Source organism: Aegilops tauschii, chromosome 6 (assembly GCF_002575655.3).
Source record: "Aegilops tauschii subsp. strangulata cultivar AL8/78 chromosome 6, Aet v6.0, whole genome shotgun sequence".
Lineage (NCBI taxonomy): Eukaryota > Viridiplantae > Streptophyta > Magnoliopsida > Poales > Poaceae > Aegilops > Aegilops tauschii.
The window spans coordinates 21,542,158-21,556,057 of NC_053040.3; the positions used below are offsets into that span (position 1 = coordinate 21,542,158).

At 44.6% G+C, this 13,900-nt stretch overlaps 1 long non-coding RNA gene across 3 annotated transcripts; it reads right to left on the reverse strand.

Annotated features, from left to right (window-relative positions):
- Positions 1–1,019: 1,019 nt before the first annotated feature.
- On the reverse strand, positions 1,020–12,917 carry LOC120966078 (uncharacterized). 3 transcript variants are annotated; one of them, XR_006664929.2, is made up of 6 exons: positions 12,559–12,917; positions 12,165–12,288; positions 11,020–11,195; positions 2,888–9,537; positions 2,623–2,755; positions 1,020–2,225 (listed from the first exon to the last, which is right to left on the reverse strand). It is a non-coding gene; the product is annotated as an uncharacterized lncRNA (long non-coding RNA). The 3 variants fall into 3 exon arrangements; XR_005759081.3 differs by having other exon boundaries at positions 2,888–9,540; XR_006664928.2 differs by having other exon boundaries at positions 1,020–2,248; positions 2,888–9,540.
- Positions 12,918–13,900: the final 983 nt, after the last annotated feature.

The following is a 13,900-nucleotide window of genomic DNA, read 5'->3' on the forward strand; positions in this document are numbered from 1 at the left end:
ACATGAATTACAAAGTAATGCTTCTGAGTCTTTGTGACTATATACCCGCGTGAATTTTAAAGAATTAACTACCGGGTGGATCGGAATGTTATTGAAATTCAGAATAATTCTTTGAATTACAAAGTTTTTTTGACAACCACGATATTTTTTCGAAAATGTGAACATTGCTCCAATTTGTGAATAAATTAAAAAAAGAAACATTTTCTTGCATTTGTGAACAAAATTTTAAAATCATGCGATGAGATGTGAACAAAATGTGGTCATAGCTATTGAAGATTATGATTTTTTTTTTCTTCCATTGCAACGCACGGACCTTTTTGCTAGTTATTTTTAGGTATAGATATAGATATCGAGGTATATATATAGTTAGATATAGATAAGGTAGAGATATATAGATATAGATATAGATGGATTGAATATTTTCGCACATCTAAGCAACTCCTACCTTGCTACTCACTAACTACTACTGAGAAGCGCAGCGACCATTGGCAAATAGCATGTCGACAGGAAATTTGCAATGGTAACTTATTTTGCTCAATTTATCAAGTCTATCTAAGTATAATCTCTGACAAACAATTTAGTCTGCATCCAGAAATCTCCCTTTGAAGAACAAAAAATATTTCTAACATTGATAAATATAATCACACGTGCAATTGAAGTATATACCAGATATCCTACATAGCATGAAGTGCTCTGTCGATCAGGAGATTTACGAGGATAATTTATTTTCTCGAGTTAATCAAGTTTGTTTAAGTACAAATCTGTGGAGAACAAAGAGCATACAGAAAAATCAGGACAAACCACTAGCATGTATGCATCGTGCCACAAAATCCTGGCAGAGAACATATACAGAGAGACAGTGCAGCACACTATAACATTCTTGCCTGCCAGGTTGCTCAAAATATAGCCTATATGTATACAGTGACAACCACTTTGACAGACACTTGACAAGAAAAACTTTCAGAAAATGAGTGTACCAAAAGGAAGATCAGGCAAACGGAAACTGAATAATAAGATAATTACTGCTAAACCAGTTTATTATCAATTCCAGTCCTCTGTTTCATTACGGACACACACGTCATCATGGACCAAAAAGAAAAGTACGAACTCTCTGTTCTGTGTGTGATCGCCGATTGTGGAATTTGAATAAAACACCTTAATGGATGATGATTTTCATTCTTTTTTGTCCTGTTGGTCTCGAAGATGTCTGTCAGTCTTCAGTGAAACTATAATGAGCTAAATTAGGAAAGATGCTCAGTCATACACAAATCAAGCAAACCACATAGGAGTAGAAACGCCTCTTGTGCAAGTAGTTGTGATGGCAAACTGCAGGGAACCACCACAGCAAGAAGAACTAATATCTCAATAATATGTAGTCCTACATGCATCGACACATCAGCTTATTTTAACTAGGTCTCTATGCTAACTGCCAAGGCATAAGGCACCTCGCCTCGGTCTTCCGCGAAAAAATGAGCTCCAGGCAGATGTTTCATTTCCTCTGGAATCAGCATCGGAAGGCCGGTTTACTTTAAATTACTCTAGGTGATCCCTGCATTCCGAACACCACAAAGGAAAATAAACCTCCATGAACAGTATTCCTTCTAGATTCCTGCGAAAATCCTACAAACCGAACGCAGCCTAAATCCATAATTAAAAACAATATGGGAAACCAAGTATGCTACAGATGATTTATTTCATATAAAAATATAAAATAAAAAGAATTCAAGACACATAATTATATGTCTAAACTTAACAATGAGATTGAACTGCATCTCCAGTGTACCTAAGGGCAGGCTGATAGAAAAAGCCATCATCATCATGATTTGGAAGATAATCTGAGCATACTTTGAACCTAGTAATGAACACCACCTCATGACAGGAAATTTTAACTACACATGAGTACTTGCTTAGTCAAACACCAAACATTTTCCGAGGAATACTGAAAAAACAAAGGCATGAACCACCAGCTTTGGAAATGAAATTCTTGAAACTAAATTTAAAAAGATAAGATAAAGGCATATAGCTATCCGCAAGCAGAATATTGATAAACTGTACAGTCAAGAAAAGGGACTTAAATCACTGGCTTTAGAATCAGAACTTGGTGAACTCTGGTATATGAATTTGAAGGTCTCTTTGTGTCGTTTTCTTTAGCACAATCCGAGCACAGGAAATTATGTAACTTTTTGGCCTGCTCAATGATCATTCCCATACAGGTTGGATGGAACCTGCACGTGTTCAAAGGTACAAACTAAAGAAACATGTGAATAAGGAAGGTCAACAGTAGCAGAAATACTGAGAAGATGAAAAGAGGGAACGAGTCAATAATTTTACCAACGGTTACCACCATCCTATTAACTTAGTAACCTTTGGAAATGTAAAACATTCTTTTGTGAAGGAACAATAAGCATGTAATGAAGGGAAACTTATACGAATTGAAGGATTTTATCAGCAAGCAAAAGTCTCAGTCCAATTTTGAAGCAAGTAGACAAACCCTGAATATATATTAAAGTTTAAAGCAGCCTTTTTGGGTTCTTAGTGCTTGGAACCGCATTATTAGATCTCAGAAATAACTTGGAAGATAATGTATCCACTATCCAGTAAGCAAAAGTATCCTATTTGCACCTTATTGGCAGTCGTTTTCGATGGCCGTGGTGTCCTTGACATGGCCTTGCCTCAATGTAGACCTGACCGTGGAAACTTCTTCTGTGCCTCGCCGGTGCTGGTTGTCTGCAGCTTCTACAACTGAATCTCAGGTCTGCAGCGGAGTAATTTATTAGACCAATCTCATAGAAGAAAATAAATAATTCATCTATAGAAGGCTGTGCTGCTTCCACAAAGTAGTAGTTTTAGTACAAAACAAAAGAAATGTTATGAAGGTGAGTTTTACCTTTAATTGATTTGAACCATGCTGCAGGAACGAAGGTCAGATGAACTTCTATTGCTGCCCGCCACCGAAAACCCTAGCTGTCGCTCGACACCTTAGCTGCACGATACAGGCCGCAACCCTGCCGCCGGCTGACGAAGCCACAATCAGCGCAGCAGTCACACGAAGCCACCCGGAGCTGCCACCAACTCGCTCGCTGCTTCTTCCGCTCCTGATTCCACGAAATGCAGGGAGCAGGGAGCAGGGAGAGAAAGAGAGACGGTTTGGGACTCACCTGTGCAGTTGGAGGCCATGAAAATGCGAGCTAATCGCGCACAAACGTGTTGGCCGTCTGGAAGAAGTGGAAGGAGTCCGTGGTGGCTTGCAGCCATGAACAAGGTCGAGCTCAGGAAGAAATAATGTCGGTGGAGGCGTGGGAGGAGGAGCTACACCGGCAGCCCCGCATGAAGAAAAGGGCAGAGCTCAGGGCAGCGAACGGCAGAGCTCACGACAATGAGGGCAAGGGCATGGGAGAGGCGCCAGAGATGGGCGGTGCAAGGGAGAAGAGAGGAAGCGGCGGGGGCAAGATGGAAGGAGGGTCCTAGGGGAAACCCGGGTTAGGTCATGGTCCAGGGCAATGAGGAGTGGAGTCGGCCCCTGGGCTCATGTCCAGGTGGGGATCGATTCGTCCCAATTTTTTCTCTAGCTACAATAGCCGCGGGTCGCTTTCAATGAATAATTTCACGGGAGCAACAAGGCTGCCTAATGACCCTCTCATGCTTTATGAGTTAAATTTCTTTCCTCATTTTTCCCGATACACCCATCACCCATGTATTGTCCTCCTCCACCCATCCCATTGTGTCCAGGTGGGGATCGATTCGTCCCGATTTTTTCTCTAGCTACAATAGCCGCGGGTCGCTTTCAATGAATAATTTCATGGGAGCAACAAGGCTGCCTAATGACCCTCTCATACTTTATGAGTTAAATTTCTTTCCCAATATCTCCCGATACACCCATCACCCATGTATTGTCCTCCTCCACCCATCCCACTGTGTCTTCTAGTACTAATCTTGTAGACACTAGTCCGTCATCACCTGTAGCTTCCCCACCTCATTCGTTACCTAAGGCTACCTCACCTCACTCGTAACCTTAGGCTTCTCCGGTGATTTCCCCTCGTCCTCTTCTTCACCACAATGACTCAATGATGCTTGGCTTTGGATTGCAATTGCAGCCACACGCGGTTGGCACATATCTGGAGTACTGTTTATGGTCTACTGACGTCGTCACCGCCACGGTATAGACATCCACATCGCCTGCACCCTCTGCTTCAGTGCCCCTAAGAGAGCTCAACACCTATTCACCAGCTCTCCTTGACGACAATCTAGAAATTGGTGATCACCTCTTCAACATCACCACTGCCCCAAGGGGGCGACGTTTCCCTTTCCAACTGGTCGATTGGCTGTCAGGCGGCCATTCCGCCTTCGACGCACTGTGGACTCGAGTCAACAATGTTGCTCGCATTTTAGACATATGGAAGGTACACAATGCCCGGGTGTTCAACATGTTATGAGTAATAGTATATTATAGTCATGTGCCCTTTGTATTTTCACATTATACAAGGGGCTTTCTTCATCACATATGTACGTGTTTAGCCTATGGCCACCTTGGAATACAAGTTGCATATTCCTAACATGGTATTAGAGCTAGGTTTTCTTCCTCACACACACAACTCGCGCTCCTCTCTGTCGATCTCGATCTAAGTTCCAGATCATTTTTTCTCAGGCTAGTACACCTCGATCAATTTTTCTAGTCATCGCTTCACTGCCTCCAAGTCGGGGTTGTCTCTCCTTTGTCATCCAGGCCTATCCCGTCCCCAAGAATTCCCACAAGTCGCCACTCCTGTCGTGCCCTTATGAGCTCAGTACCTCTCCCTCCATCACGCTCGCAACAGGCTACCTCCCCAACATCTTCAAGAGGTCACACCTCATCGCCATCTCTAGGAGGCTGACGCCTCACCTCCATCCCAAGGAGGTTGGTGCCAACCGCTCCAGGAAGCCGCGCCTTGCCACCATCTCCAAGAGGTCGGCATCTCCTCGTCTCTCCTTCATCTAGGCCTCTACCGCCTCGGTGAATTCCCACAGGCCGCCGCGCCCGTCGTGCACTTCAGAGCTCGGTGCCTCCGCCTCCATCTCTCTCGCCCCTTCTGGCCACTTCCGCCACGCTCGCAATCGCAAGGTGCCTCTCCAATATCTTCAGGAGGCCGCGCCTCGTCGCCATGTACAGAAGGCCAGTGCCTCACTACCATCTCCGGGAGGCCGGCGTCCCACCGCTCCAAGAGGCGCGATCTTTGACACATCCGCTGCTGCAGGTCACAGTCCCAACTCCCTCTTTTGCTACATGCAGCATTTCGCACCCGAACCTTAGACTCGGCAACCCATCCCGCCAATTGGCTTCTTTGGGGACCATGCCCCTACTATGCGCGCCCTATACGCTGCTCTTTGATGCTCTAAGCTCTCTAAGATTGTTCTGTAAAAGAAAACGGTAGAAGAAAAAAACAGGTACAATTTGGACATAGTCTCTTGTTGTCCGATGATTTCTTAGGGTGTTCCTATGCTTACCCCATCTCACACATGCGTCGTTTATCGGTTTGTCGGTGCTTCGTGTTCCTCAGCTATGAGGTTGCTACCCCCATGGCTTTTGCAGGCAATGGTGGTGGCTCCATAGTGACACCTCTCGTGACCTCTGCAGGCGGTGATGGTCACTCTACACAGCGTCCCCTCAAGGCTTACGTCGATAGCGTTGTTGCACATCACTCCACCAGCTACGTCTCACAAATGCACCTTCTCATCGCGCTTGGTGCTTTTGTGCTTGCGGTGCTGTCTCCTCCACCGACTTCTACAACCGGTATTTGTCGAACTACACCTCTAGCGGCTCACACAGGTGGTGGAGGCGGCCACTCTTCTGGTGAATCTACGTCGACCATTTCAGTAGTGTCCTTCACCGCGCAAGAGATTGCACAACTTCGATACCTAATTACTGCTTCTGATTCCTCGTCGCCTGATGCTTCTTCGTTGACCTCTTAAGTTGAATCCCTCACGATGCTGGAGATTACGAGACTTCAGTGTGTTAGACCACTTTTTACACAGTTGGGTATATTTCCATGGATCCTTGATACTGGAGCGTATTTTCATATAACTCGTGATTCTTCTAGTTTGTCCTCCATTCATCCCTCTAGATTCTCATGTTCATGTTCTTACTGCTGATGGTACTTCCCTCCCATTCGATAGTCAAGGCACTCTTAGCACTTTGTCTTGTCGTGTTCCTTCTTTATGCTATGAACTCGCTACCCTCGTAGCATATAGACGCCACCAAGACCAAACCCACAGATCACTTTGGTCGTGCCGATGAACTCGCTACCCTCGTAGCATATAGACGCCACCCATGCAATGTAGATCCACTGACCTACCCATTAACCTGTAACCAATGTCGCTGCCTCAACATACAACCACCGTCTAAAGTCGCCGCTCTAACATCCATCAAGCCTGACTACAAATCAACCTTGCCAACTGGACAATCACGACGGCGAGGGACGTAGCACCACAACGAGGCCTTCAAGAAGGAAACAACGGGCAAGGTCGCCATCGTTATCGACGCCAACCATAGTAAGTGCAGGGCTTTCACCACCAATGAGCCACACAAAGGATCCCGGACTACATGACGACAACACACATAGGAGAGTGCCTTGCCAGTAACAACCAAACACACCCACACAACACAATAGGTACCATGCCCACAACCGTTCACCGTTACGGCGGATGATGTCTTTCTCCTTCCAGCTCCCTCTTCCCACCTTCCCCGCTTCCTTATCGCCATCCCCTCTTCGCTCAGCTCTGGGTCCAAAGACTGACGACATCGGCAGTACACTCCCAACAGCGTTTTCACCCTTTAACCACACCTCCCGTGTACTCTCCACTACACGCCAGTCCGGCAAGGAATCCTTTACCTGGCTGGAAGTTGCTTTGTGTGCTGCCTTGTTCCTACATCCCGTGCTCCCATGAAGGTTGTCCCAATAGCCACAAGCTCAGGCACCACCACTGGCGGAGCAAGAGCACGGCAGTTGGCACCGTCTCCGTCTTACGCGAGGACGCAAAGCACCCAGGAGCACGACGCTACCTGTCGCCAAGGCCAGGGACGCCCATCAAGGGAACGTGGAATGCGGAATCAAGTCCGTGACACACAACCCACAAACAGGGGAAGGATGCCAAGTCGGGTCGGCAAGAAATGGAAAATGCAAGAGAGGTACGTGGAAGCAATGAAAACACTGTCAGGAGCAGCACCCCCTTGCCATCCTCTGTCTTTTCTTCACTTTAACTTGCGAATAGGAACCCTGCTGAGTTGCTCGTCCCAGTTTTCCCTCATGGTATTCTATAAGACACTATTCCACAGGCCAAAATGCTATTATTAGAAATGTCCAAAAAGTATCATATAAGTTCGCTACCATGAGGTTGAGCACTTAACTCATTTCTAGGCTAGAAGCACATCTTTCTATGGATCCTTCATACTGGAGCGTCTTTTCATATGACTCATGATTATTCCGGTTTGTCCTCCATTCAAACCTATAGATTCTCATGTTCATGTTCTTATTGCTGATGATATTTCCATCCCATTCGATAGTCGAGGCACTATTAGCACTTTGTCTTGTCATGTTCCTTCGTTTGCTCATTTTTGGTGGTTAGATTAGGATCGCCACACGGGTGCCCTACTTTGTGTTGGCCCTCGGCGTAGTGACTCCCAGGACCTCCGAGAGCTTGTCTGGCTTCACCTGCCATGTTGACACCGCCGCTAGTCTCTTCGGCTCTTCGCCTCTTTTTCCTCGCCTACCGTCTCTATGTTGCAACACCGATGGTCACTTGTATGGCTCTCGTCCCTCATCTTTAGTTTGACGTGGTTTTCTTGGATCTGTCTTGGGTGTTGTGTCTTTAAACTGTCAAGTTTGTCAGCTTGGTAAACAGGTTCAGTTACTTCATCCTCATAGCGAGACGGTGTATCAACATCCTTTCGATCTTGTTCACTCTAATGTTCGGGTTCTAGCTTCCTTTGCCTCGATAGGAGGCCATCACTACTATATTATCTTTATAGATGATTACTCTCGACATGGATATATTTTATATCTTCTTGTAGTGGGATCTTATCTATCTGTAAGAAGTTTATCGCCATGGTTCATACCCAGTTTTCTACTCCTATCAGTGTCTTAGGTGAAGATTCTACTCATGAGTATTTCTCTCATATGATGTGCGGATTCCTTGCTGAGCAAGGCACACTTGCTCAATTCTCTTCTCCTGGTGCTCATGCTCAAACTGGTGTTGATGAGCGAATCATGATCACTTTCTTGAGGCAGCTCGTGAGTTGATGAGTCTCATCCTTTCTATCCACGTCCATCCTCCCATTGACGATATTTATTTCCTCACTTCTCCAGATATACCTATCACACCACCCCTCCCACCGTGTCTTCCTGTACTAGTGTTGAGATCCCATGCCATCGTCACCCGTGGCTTCCTCACCTTGTTCATTACCTGAGACTGCCTCAAACCTCTCTCGTCCCTTGAGGCTTCCCTTTGATTCCCCCTCATCCTCTTCTTACCGCATTGGTCGTCAACGTGTTGTGGATTCTTCTAATGCGCCATCTCCCTCGAATACCATGACTAATTCTGTTGGTATCGCACCGCCTCCAACTCAACCTATAGCTTCTGTGCTCGCCCGCTTCCTTCTATTGACCTCTATGGTTATTCTAGCGCCACTCTTCTTGAGACGACTTCTTACCATGACGCTGTCGGAAATGCCTTTCTTAATTGAATGAAGTGATATACATACTAAATGGGCAAGCAAGACATACTAGGACAAGCAACCTTGCAGCATCCATGGCGTCCGTACCGGCCCTCCATGTTGTATGAACAATTGTAGTGATATAAAATTAGTGTCAAAAGAGAGCAGCTCGCCACAACCAGATATTCGGAATTTCATCATCCTGGAAACACGGCCACACGACAACTAAACTAGCAGGAGTAGGAAGGCATCCTTGGAAATAAAACAGTACCAACATGAGTTGAGGATGCGAGTGCATATCATGGATGGTACATAGACCACATATATGCAGTCCGAATTTCATGGAGGCAAGCAGGGAACAAATTAAGTGGTGATACTACATCCTGAAACTAACAAGACTGCTCCATGTGTGTAGTGGGAAACTACATACATATGTGCATATATATTCAGGTGTGCTCCTAGTTGTTGAGTGCGAAGAAGTGTTTCAGACTTTGAGTGGGATGGGAATCAACATGAACATGACCTATATATATTCTATCAGTTGCTGCTCAAGGACATATATTCAGCAGGTTTCTATCAGGCAGGCAGCAAGGCAGAGAAACGAACAAACAAACAAAGAGTAGCACCATCATTATGCAAAGACGTACCTGTAGCAGCCTAACCAGACATAGCCATGGCACAATGGCCAAGTCGAGCTCAGAGCAACCACTGGAGGCGAGGAGAGGAGCTCACCATAGCTGTTTCTGTAGCCGCTGCCGCCGTCGCACCGAAGAGAAGCAGCACCGAGGTGCCTGGCACGATGAACCCCTTGTCACGTCTGCCTCGGTGATGGTCTTGTACCGAATCGAATCCTGCTGCATAAGGGCAATAAATAATCTTGAGGTCAATCGAAAAACAAAACAAGAAATGATGGACTTGAGATTGGAGAAAACATGGGGTGACCTAGTTGAGGTAAGGTACAGCAACAGCGACCTAGTTGAGGTAATAAATATAAGCATTCTATGCAAATAGGAGGCAGAAAGACACCTTGACAATAACCAACTTGTTTGTCAATACACGCATACACAGCTAGGAATGAGTGATTTTCTTTCTTCTCACAGAAGCGTATCAATCGGTCAGTGCACAGAACATCGTAAACTGAAACTCATACAAGAAGAATTCCTTAGCAGAGATAAGAAAATCAGCTCATGTTCATATAAGAACTAAATCCCTGTACATCAACATGGTCTGCTAATGTGCAGAACACATTTGCAATACAAAGGATTGCTAGTAATCATGTTATATGCATATACAATTAGAGCAATGGCAACTGGCTCAATGGCCCAGTTAGACATCCTAAACCCAGCAGAGCAACATAACCAACTAGATTAGAGCAGTAGCAACCAGATGACCAATGCTCAATTATGAGATGATTCACATGATCCCCAGCACATCACAGAAACCATAGCATCCATCGTGAACAAAAGACAGCAGCATGCGTGCCCTTCCTGTCTCGAAGACATCTCCAACTAAGGTGTGTCTAGATCTCGCCCCGCATCTACCCCATGGTGGGCCGGCCCTGTATGGTTTGATCGCTGGGGTTTTCGGTGGAGGTCTGGTCACTGGTATAGTATACCTATCTGATCGCTAGTTAGTTCTCAAAAAGAAGAAAGTTATGATCGCCAGTTTGAATTCTGAAAAAGAAACGATCACTAGTTGGTTGTAGCCATCGTACACTTCACTGTTTTTTTTCCGTTTCCACTTTTAAGATATACTAGCAAAAGAGACTGCATTGCAACGGGTACTAAATAAATAAATACAATTCCAGTACTTTCGAGTGAAGCAGATCCGTTATGCATAACAAAGTAAGGTTTGTGTTAAATCTTATGGCCAGCAAGGCCCTTAATATATTAACCATGCACATAACTTATCACTTTGACATTACAGTATTGCCCCTTTATGTGTAGCATGATTGGGATCTGGAAACTTCCACGAATCGTATTTTTGAAGCAGTTCAATGGTATTCAGTTATTCACACATGTGCATCCCCTGTGAAGATGTCATGTGTAACTTTGTATATTTTGTTTCCTGGTATTTACATGGACATCCAAACAATCAAGTTTCTTCTCTTTTGAATTTAACCATAAGATATGTTCAAGGATAGCTATATAAGTTTGTAGACCTACCCAGATCGGCCATAAAAACCCCTTTCCGATCATGTGCCCTACTGTAGATGAGAACTTCCACATGTAGGATTTCATTACAGGAACCAACATTTAAGCACTGAGCGGTACTGTTTGGACCCAAAAAAATACTATTTTACTAAAGTGTAATAGCAAGTAGCAACTACTTACCAAGGACAATTGTCAGACATATGTTCAATGCATCATGTCTACAATGCATGATAGGAATAGTGATCCAGTCGCTCCCACTTTCACTTGCCATCCTTGCTAATAGAATATGTTGAAAGAGCAATCGTCCCATCATTGCTTGAATCCAAGAGAACATCCATCACTCCTTCCAAATCCTCCTGCATTATCACCAGAGTACAATCAAAACACTCTATCAGCTCATCAAGAGCATAGCAGAGCACCACGATTTGAATAGGCACATGACACTCGTCAAATTAATCAGAACCGATAATAATCGGATAATTGTGCGGACATGTTCCTAAATCTGAAAGTTGCATGTGACACCAGATCATCCCATCACCAATCAGGAGCACGAGAGTGACAGAAAACAGAGAGATGCAGCGTATTCAATTATTCATTTATAGAAGCAAGCTCGAACTGGTCTTGCAGTCGGTAGGACACCTGCACATAGAAGATACTATGGGCATGGAGGCCTTCATCTCTTTGTCCAAATAAAATCTGCAATTCCTTTCTTTCCAAATCTACCAGACTGCATAAGAGGCAAGATCGATCTTCTTATATGCAATCATCTCGATCTAATAAGTTCTTGCTTAAGACATATAAATCTTGCAAATAAAGCACGCGTCATCAGTATAATTCTCCAGGAGCTGATAAAAGGATAAGCATACTCATAGAAAATAATTTATCTATTTGTGTGGAGCACTACAAGACACTCCACACACATGGTGGTATAATTATTCAGGAACTGATAGCAGGAGAAGCATACTTAGAGAAATTAATTAATCTATTTGTGTGGAGAATGCTAAAACATACAGGATAAGCAGGTTCTTGTGGATACCATCATATGAACAAGCAGTCTGCAAGTTTTTAATATTCCATGGCAAGGCAATGAATTATGTACTCTCTTGGTCTCCTCCCCCTAGGGATATATGCTACTGTGACAACAAGCATTGCATAAAACAGCTCTGCCTAGTGCCTACACAGTCAGGGTCCAATTCCTGCTCTCATATTCTTCAGTTACACGAGACAGCAAAAGATCACTTTAACAGGGTCCAGGCACAAATATTTGAAGTAGAACATATACAACAACGAAAATTGATGGTGTGCACAATAGAAGACCAAATTACCTGTAGCACATCGAACAGACCACACCGAATACTGGCTTCTTTCACTGGCCAGAGTAATCTTTTTGGGACTGGTACTGCTTAATTTGGATGTAGCTTATGCAGATATGTTGGCAATTAGACGAATCTGCAGTTCGGAACAGAAAGATAAATTTCTGAAGTTCAGTGCCCTGTTCAGAACAGAAAGACAAATCAAATCTGCTTAATTTGGATGTTCCTCCTTTCCAAATCTGCAATTCCTTTCTCTCCAAATCTACCAGACTGCTTAATTAATTTACAAAAAAAAAACAAAGAAAACAAAACCCTAGAAAACATGTTGCTTGTGCCGCTTCTCGTGGAAGAGATGGAGGCTCAAGATGCGGCCTGTGCCGCTGCCGTGGGAGAGACGGGGGCTCACCGGCTGAGGAACGGAGCAACCTGAGCGAGCGTTCGAGGAGGAAAGGGAGCTGCGCTATTGGTGGCCGTGGAAGAGGAGCGACGAGCTCTGTCGCAGCCGCGCGCCAAAGGATCTCCGATGCGCCCCTTGTCGCTGGAATCCGAAATTCCTCGCCGGCAGATTGAGGTGGAGTAAGAGGCTGAGGCCTGAGAGGGGAGGCGCGACGGCGGGAGCAGCGGCGTTCATCTCTGCTCGCTCGCCTGCCGCCAGCGGAGTTGCTAGGGCGAAGAGGGAGCGGCGGCGCGGCGGGGATCGAGAAAAAAAGTTAGCGATTCGATTCCGGGTCGGTTTCGGCCTCGCGTCGGGCGACTCTTGGGCCGCCGTGTCTCCGGTTCTCTCTCTCTTTTTTTTCGTACCGAGAGAACTACTCCCTCCGTTCCTAAATATAAGTCTTTTTAGAAATTCCACTATGAACTAGATACGGAGCAAAATGAGTGAACTACACTCTAAAATATGTCTAGATACTTCCGTATGTAGTTTGTAGTGAAATCTCTAAAAAGACTTACATTTACGAACGGAGGGAGTAGTTAACGGTCGCTGCTTTGGGAGCCTCCAAATGATCACTTAGGATGGGTTGTGCGCTCTGAGCCACCGCCATGTGTCGCGCTCTGTGTGTTTTTTCTAGATTTTATTTTTTATTTTTTTGCACGTGTTTTCGGCTTTTTAAAGGATTTTTTGGTGTTTTAGTTTTTCACTTGTCTTTCTTAGATTTGGGATGAAAAAAAGTTTTTTTTGCTTCCGTGAAAGGCACGACCATGTCTTTTGGAAACGGGAAAAAACATGTTTTTTTTGCTTCGTGAGAGGCACGGTTTTGCTTTTGCAAGAGGTGCGGTCATGCCTTAAAAAACATGTTCTTCTTTTTTGCTTCCGTGAGAGACACAGTTTTGCTTTCGCGGACGTGCCTCTCAAAAAGGGAAAAACATGTTTTTTCCTTCCGTGAGAGGTACGGTTTTGCTTCTGTGAGAGGCACGGTTGTGCCTCTCGAAAATAAAAAAATAAGTTTTTTCCTTCTCTGAGAGGCACGGCTTCCCTACCATGAGAGGCACGGCCGTGCCTCTCGAAAACGGAAAAAATATATTTTCTTTTTTTCTTTTTTCACGAGAGGCACGTTTTTTTGTATTATTTTTTATGAAAATATTAGTCAGAACCTATCAACATGGGATCTAGTTTTAAAAATCTCGACGTGAGGAATCCAATGGTGAAAATGGTTTGAGATTTGGACACACGATTAAAGAGATAAAACGTTTTGAATAAACGAATCTATAAAAAAAGGAAAGTGATGTTTGAAAAGAGTACTCCTCAA